The following is an 8,043-nucleotide window of genomic DNA, read 5'->3' on the forward strand; positions in this document are numbered from 1 at the left end:
AAACGCCCGCCCCGCCCGAGCGGTGCCTGCAACGGTCGCGTGTTGGGAAGGTCCCACCTTCGCTGCTGCTGCTAAGTCGCTTCAGTCGTGTCCGACTCTCTGCGACCCCATGGACAGCAGTCCACCAGGTTCCTCTGTCCATGGGATTCTCTAGGCAAGAATACTGGAGTGGGTTGCCATTACCTTCTCCACCCACCTTCGCTGTGCCCCCCAAATCCAGTGACAAACTCATTAGGGCGCCCCCCTCCCTGCCCCCCGCGTCTCCCCTGCTCATCTAGAAATTGATCAGACTCTGACTTAACGCAGCACCTGTTGAGCCTAAGTTGTGTGGACAGAGTCGGGTGTTTGGAGAGACACAGACACCTAGGAACTCCCCGCCTGCTCTGATCTCTCTGATTGCCATTTCATTGTTTTATTCTGTTCTCTTCCTCTTGTTTCAACCCATCTGTCAGGTCAGTTTCAGCGACTTGGGATTCAAGCTATCTTAGGGACATCTGTTTGCTGCGGTTAAAAGACCCCTATTTCCAGTAATGAACTTACAATACCAGCGTATTGAAATGTACACATTAGAGCTGTCGCGGAGGCGCCAATCTTCATTTGTAGAGCGTGCTGCTTTCCTGTGAACCTGGGTAAACCACTTGTAAAAGATGGTTGTTGCCTTGGAAACGGGGGCTTGTTCAAGTAAAGATCGGGCTGACTCTGGCCACAGTCAATCCCCTTGCCCGTCAGAAAATGGAGCTCTTTAAGTGAAACTATTACATGAGTATATGTTATTATTTTGTGATAACAGCCATTACAGATGGAATATAAAATAATTGAAAGTTCAGATTTTAAGTCACAGTAAGGAATTTCAAGTCATGATGGAATAATTTATTATGTAATAATTATGTGCCTCGATTTCATGGAAATGAAGTTCTTTATCATAGTTTCATTGTTTGCTAGCTGTAAATTTCTTGTTTCCTAGCCTATAGAAATGGCCTCTGGAAGATTTGGCAGTCTTTCTTGTGGTGTTGTAGACAGTTTTAGCAAACTGTAATTTTGAGAACTTAGGTTCTCCACTGATGATTGATGGTGACAAAGTTAACTTTTTCTGAAGAGCTGCAAACGTTTTCATCAATGTATCTGTCAAATTACTCTTCTGAATAAATTTCAGTATTTTGAAGGGAGAATGTACATAAAAAAGCATCACATTTTAGGAAGTTAATCACTATACTAATGAAATTTCCATAACAAATAAGAAATTACTATAAAATAGTTTATTTTATGCAACATCATATATTAATATCTCGGAGAAGGCAATGGCACCCCACTCCAGTACTCTTGCCTGGAAAATCCCATGGACGGAGGAGCCTGGTGGGCTGCAGTCCATGGGGTCGCTAAGAGTCGGACACAACTGAGCGACTTCACTTTCACTTTTCACTTTCATGCACTGGAGAAGGAAATGGCAACCCACTCCAGTGTTCTTGGCCTGGAGAATCCCAGGGACGGTGGAGCCTGGTGGGCTGCCATCTATGGGGTCGCACAGAGTCGGACACGACTGAAGCGACTTAGCAGCAGCAGCAAATATTAATATCTAATAATGTGATAATTAATATAATGTAATATTCTACAATAGCTGATTTGTCTGTGTAATGTTTGTGGGTTAGGATGGCAGATGTGCACACAGAAATTACTTGTGGATTTAAATGGGATGATTCAACCATACCGTTCAGTACAGGATATAAAAAGCAGATGATAAGAGTTACAGTATCAAAAACTCAAAGTTGGCCAGTGTGCTAATTTCAGTAGATGTCTACTCTAATTTTAAGATACTTCCCAATCAATTCATCAATGAGAGCAGCAGTTCTTTACTTAGAAGTTCAGTTGATTTTAGATGTTAGGTCAACAAGATTATTTCGGAGAAGGCAACGGCAACCCACTTCAGTACTCTTGCCTGGAAAATCCCATGGACGGAGGAGCCTGGTGGGCTGCCGTCTATGGGGTCGCACAGAGTTGGACAGGACTGAAGTGACGCAGCAGCAGCAACAAGATCATTTGGTTACAAGATTCATTTCTCTTTTGCAAACTAAAGAATAACTTTTAAAAATAATTTATTTGTCCAAAAATCATTATCATTAATATACAACAAGCTCATCTTTGGAGCCAACAAAGTTATAATACATTTTAAAAATATCTTTAATAATTAAAGTGTCTACGATATGAATGGTATCCCCTCAGAAGAGGCCCCTTGTGAGGACTTCACACCAAGAGACACATGGAGACTCTGTTCTTTGGTGAGAGAGAGAAACTGGATGGTTAAGGAGAGAAACTGTCACCCCCAAAATGGATGTATTTGGTCACATTTGGGAGTAAAGAGTCGGACACGACTGAGTGACTGATCTGATCTGATCTGATCTGCTTGCATTTGTGAATGTATGTCCAGGGAAGTCTTATCTGATTATTCGTGGCCCCACCTATCATAGTTCCTGGGCCTGTGACACTGAAAAGGTTGATCATCCCAGCTGAAATTGGTGAGCAAAGTTTAGAATAAAAACACTTACTCTGAGGGATGCTCAATTTTTTTCCCTCCCTAGTGTAATTATTGCCCCAATAATTAAGTTTTTGGTGAAATATTCTTAGCTTATACTTCATGGTACTGAGAAGTGTGGAATTTCATGGAAAAATGTTATTTTCCAGATTTGCATGGGAAAAACTGAAACATGGGAAGGTTTAGGAACTTTTCAGAAACTCTCCTAACTGGTCAGTGCTAGACTTCTTGATTCTGAAATCCTAGTTTTGCCACAAATTTATTTATTTATTTATTTTTTACCCATAGCAAATCACAGTTTTATGATATAGGACAACATTTCATCTAAATTTTACAAAAGTATAGAGGAGGTATAAATATTAATGTTAGAACTAAAAGTTTGTTTCCCTGATATGGTGTCCCATGTCACCTGTACTATTTTCTAAGTATGGTGAGACTGTTCCTATTTCATTTGACCTCATATCATGTGGAGAGTGGAGAATTTTCTGTCAGGGGATATGCCTTCTCTGGCCATACATGTCAGTCAGTCCAGAAAACTGCTGTGAAAATGTCTGATTTATTTATTTTTTTTTTATTGTGAAGCTCATTGCTAAAGGTTGGAATTAAAATCTGTACTGCCAATTTGTTTGTTTTTTTAAATCTGTGAGTCACAATATTTAAGAATCTTCAAATAGTAGCTCTTCTTACAGAATCCATTTTCACCTGTTGACTAACAGCTGCAGAATCAAGAATCTGGAACAAATTCAAGAGCTTGCACAAAAACAAGCTAGTCAAATCTATTCTTAGCAATTTATTACCAGACTGAAATACTTCTGGGGTTTTAGCTCCAGAAGAGCTTTTTAAAAACCTGAGATCACAAGGCTATCATTAATCATAGCTGAGGTCTATAGTAGTTTGAAAAAGTGACCAAGTGAGCGAGTGAAAGTCACTCAGTCCTGTCCAACTCTTTGTGACCCCATGGACTATACAGTCCATGGAATTCTTCAGGCCAGAATACTGGAGGGGGTAGCCTTTCCCTTCTCCAGGGGGTCTTCCCAACCCAGGGGTCAAACCCAGGTCTCCCACACTGCAGGTGAATTCTTACCAGCTGAGCCACAAGGGACATGGTAAATTTGGGCAATTGTCATAAGGTTAGTGCTTTGGTCAGTTAGTGCTTTGGTCAGGGGAACTTACATCTTGGATGGCTACTGGACCATCTCAAAGGCTACTACGTGCAAATGCAAATCTACAGCCATCTTTAGTTATGTTTTAGAGTTAATTTTAACCTGATTTCATCTATATAGGAGAATAAACCCCACAACTCACTAAGAATAGCCAGTAGCTTTGGCTCTTAGGAAGTTGATTGCTGCCTTAGGGGACTTACAAATAGTGGTGTAGTGGGGACACTCAGAAAGTGGAATTGATCTGCCTGTACTAAAGAGAGGATTATCAAGGGAGCTTGAGAAGGAATAGATATAAGGGAAAGAGAGAGTTTTAGCATGGTGGAGAGTATGTGAGCATGTGTGCAGGCTGAGGAGTCTATGACACAGAAAGACTGAGTGGGAAAAATAGGCACCCTCTGTAAGATGCACAAACACAGCCTTATCTAATGGAAGTGCCTCATTTCAGAGAAAGTGCATTCCCTATTTCTTCAGCCTCTGTCAGAGAGCCAAGTTCAGTATCATCATCTCTACAGATCGGACAAACCTTCCTAAGGTCAAAGAGACTGTTGGTCCGGACTTCCCTGGTGATCAGTGGTTAAGAATCTGTCTGCCAATGCAAGGGACATGGGTTCGATCCCTGGTCCGGGAAGATTCCACATGCTTTGGGGCAACTAAGCCCATGTGCCACACTATAGAGTAGTCCCCTCTCACTCGCAGCATCTAAAGAAAACCCATGTGCAGCAACAAAGACCTGCTGCTGCTGCTAAGTCACTTCAGTCGTGTCCGACTCTGTGTGACCCCATAGACAGCAGCCCACCAGGCTCCCCCGTCCCTGGGATTCTCCAGGCAAGAATACTGGAGTGGGTTGTCATTTCCTTCTCCAATGCATGAAAGTGAAAAGTAAAAGTGAAGTCACTCAGTTGTGCCCGACCCTCAGCAACCCCATGGACTGTAGCCTACCAGGCTCCTCTGTCCATAGCATAGTCAAAAAAAAAAAAAAAAAAGGAGAGAGAGACTTGGTCCTTATTGGTCCAGATCATGCCCATTACTCTATTCCTCAAGTTCTTCTTCCAACTTTCTTTTCCCATATATCTAGAATTCCTACCCTTGAAGTCTTTTTTTTTTTTTTTTTAGATTAAAGGGCTGTCTTCAGAACAAAACACAAGTATTCGGTTTGACATAAAGGGGGCAGTAGAAAATTAATAGTACTTGTTAGCGGCAATTAGTCTTTTCCATTGGCTGGCAGAAGCAGCGCTGGAATCAAGGACTGTCTTCATGTGGAGGAGCGACAAGGTTTGAGACATGAAGCAGGGTTCCGGAAGGGTCAAGGCTGAAAGCCTCAGGAACTCAGCCGCATCTGGAGCCCAGATGTGTGAAGGGGTAGGCGGAACAGCATGTGCCCCAGGCATCATGGTACACAAAGCAGGCTCTTGCATGCAACATTGGTAGCATAAGCTTGGTGCTTTAGTGAACCACAGATACACGTGCGCTTTGGCATATATACACATGACAGATAATTCACACTGGTAATTCACAGGTAATTTTTCAATCCCCTCCACTTCAGGAAAGGAGATAAAATGGGAATTTGATCTCATAAGAGGTAGGTCTGAAACTCTGCAACATATTCTTGCCCTTGGCACAGAAACAACTTGTATATAATCATTTTATGTTTTTCTGAAGTGTGATTAATAACATTACTACAAAATTTGAATGAAAGAAATTATGATAAAGCAACCACTTCTTATAGGTGCTTTGTTTTAACCTTCATCACATGAAGCATTCTAGCTAGCTTGAAAATGTCAGTTTGTAAATATAGCCAGTGTATTCAAATGTCCATTTCGTTGGGTTCAGTGTCAACATATCTTACTTGGTAGGGGGTCAACCAAGTATTGAGTGCTCTCCAACATGAATAGAAGCTTAAGACAATTATTTTGAAATATTCATGTAGATCAAGTAAATGGTTTATTTGCTTGAATTATCTGAATGCTCTCAATCTTTCTCAAATTTTGTTTTTGATGTTTAAGATTCAGATAGCACAGCATAAGGACAAAAAAAGCAAAAGAAAGGACATTAGGCCATGATGACATGGTAATAAAGAGTAATGGTTATAAAGTAGTAGTTTCTCAAGGCTAGAATCAAATCTGTTTAAAGGACAGCTTGACAAACTTTTGCAACTCAGGTTGTTAGTAGAAGAACCCCCAAGCTCCATCCTGCCTATCTTGGAATGTTCCTGTGATGGACAAACTTTAGATTATCTTATGTAGAGATAAATAAACTGTTTGCATATCATATTAGCCATTAACTTTACTTTGCTTACACAGGTGCAAATGTATGTGATAACCAGAACTGTTTTTTATTCAAACAGTTGTCCCATTGGTAGAGGGTGTAGCAACTCTATCCTGGGTTTACTCTGAAAAAAGAGCAATTTAGTTAATCATGAGCCTAGAGTTCTTAAACAGATGATTTCATTGATCACTGCTGGTTTTAATAAGCTTATAAATATAAAAACAGTGACTAATCTGTTTTCTCCAAAGATATAGTATTCTGAGAGCTAAATAAAAACGGGTTGGCATTCTTTGTTTGTGGCATGAATTCCTATATAAGCCCAGGTGTGAATTCATTATTGAAAGACAAAGTGTTAGTACAGGGAGAAATATTGCTTTCTTATTTGTTTACTTTTTTAAAAAGTTTTAATTCCTTTCCATTATAACATTGCTATTTTCACCCTGTACTTTGTATGTTTTAAAATGATTTCTATATTGCATTCATTTCTACGGGTTAATTGTCATAAAGTTATCTTTATGTTCAAATTCTAGATTTAATCATCAAAGAATAATTTTAATTAAAAATAATGGACATGCAATTTGAGAATTTGCTTCGTAAGCCTTGCGGCTTCCCAGGTAAAGAATCTGTCTGCCAATGCGGGACACACGAGTTGGATCCTGGGTAAGGAAGATCCCTTGGAGGAGGAAATGGCAACTCACTCCTGTATTCTTGCCTGGGAAATCCCATGCACAGAGGAGCCTGATGGGCTACAGTCCACGGGGTTGCAAAGAGTTGGACACGACCTAGTGACTAAACAGTAATAATCACAGACCTTAGTCACATAGACTGAATTAGCAGCTTTAAGCCATATGGCTGCAGAATTTCAGATTAGAGCCATACTACTACTATTTTTCAAACCATACTACTTTTCCCCCTCATTATTGAACATCTGAACTTAAGAACTTCATTATAAAATATGTAAAATATAATTTTAAGGAAAATACTGTCTGATACCTAACATAAAGTATGCATTAATGTATAGCATAATGTCTAATGTACACTTTTCTTCTCATGAGTCTTTCATTCTTATTTAACTTCTTTTTCAACTTTGCTTCCTGACTCCAGAGATGCTGTTTTACTTTCTCCAGATAATACGAGGCAAACTTCCACTAGGAAAGGCTATGGGTGTGTGAGAGAGGGGCAGAGAGGAGACACAGTGGGGATTAAGTGCTTCTCAAACAGCTTGTCCATGACCCTCCTTATCATTAACCCCACCTTTATCCTCTAGTCTAGAAATGCCTATGTTATCAGTTCCCTCGCCTTTTCAAGATTCTGGGTTGAGTCTTCAGTTTTCTCCATTGCTGCTTTGGATTTTAACTTTCTCAGGTTTCCTAAATCAGTTACCACTCCTTTGCTCTCTAGCTTCCAAACTTTTAAGATTATATCCTTCCCAGAAAAAAAAAATTTAAAAATAACATCTGAACCAAAAAAGTAATGTGTTTGAATATAGTCATATCTTTGATCGCATTGTTTTCTATTTTCTTGGAATTGCTCCTTGAACGAATTTGTGTTTTGGTGCAGGGGTTCCAGTTTCCATCTCAAATGGCCCGAGGGGTGGGGCAGCTGTTCTGTCTTGTGTCACTAGTTCAAAACCCCAGACTGGTCAGGGTCAGAAATAACCAGAGAAGTGTAGGAGAATCCCAGAGCAGTACAACACAGGCCCTGGTTTCCATCTGGGACAATAGGAGGGTCCTTGCTCCCAGCCCAGAGGCAGCAGCTGCAGTCGGGTAGACATGGCTTTGTGACAACGGGGTGAGACCAAGGGCCTGAGACCGTCCCCACCTCCCCAGCCTGCTGGTTCCCATGGTTTATACTTGGAGAGGACGGTTTCGTAACGTCTTCTTTGTCCCCAAGGACGAGCTTGGGAAGTAGGTAAGACATGCACGTCAGGGGGCATTGCTGTGGCACCACCATGGTGAAGGGCAAGGTGCCTGAGCTGAGCCAGGGGCCAGATGGGGTTCGTGTCTGAGAGGCAAAGAAACCATGACTCCACAGAAAGCTGAGCAGAGACTTTTGGAGGTGGTGGTAAAGCTGGGCTTGTTGCCTGGT

The sequence above is a fragment of the Bison bison genome, unplaced genomic scaffold, assembly GCF_000754665.1.
Source record: "Bison bison bison isolate TAMUID 2011002044 unplaced genomic scaffold, Bison_UMD1.0 scf7180017864050, whole genome shotgun sequence".
NCBI lineage: Eukaryota > Metazoa > Chordata > Mammalia > Artiodactyla > Bovidae > Bison > Bison bison.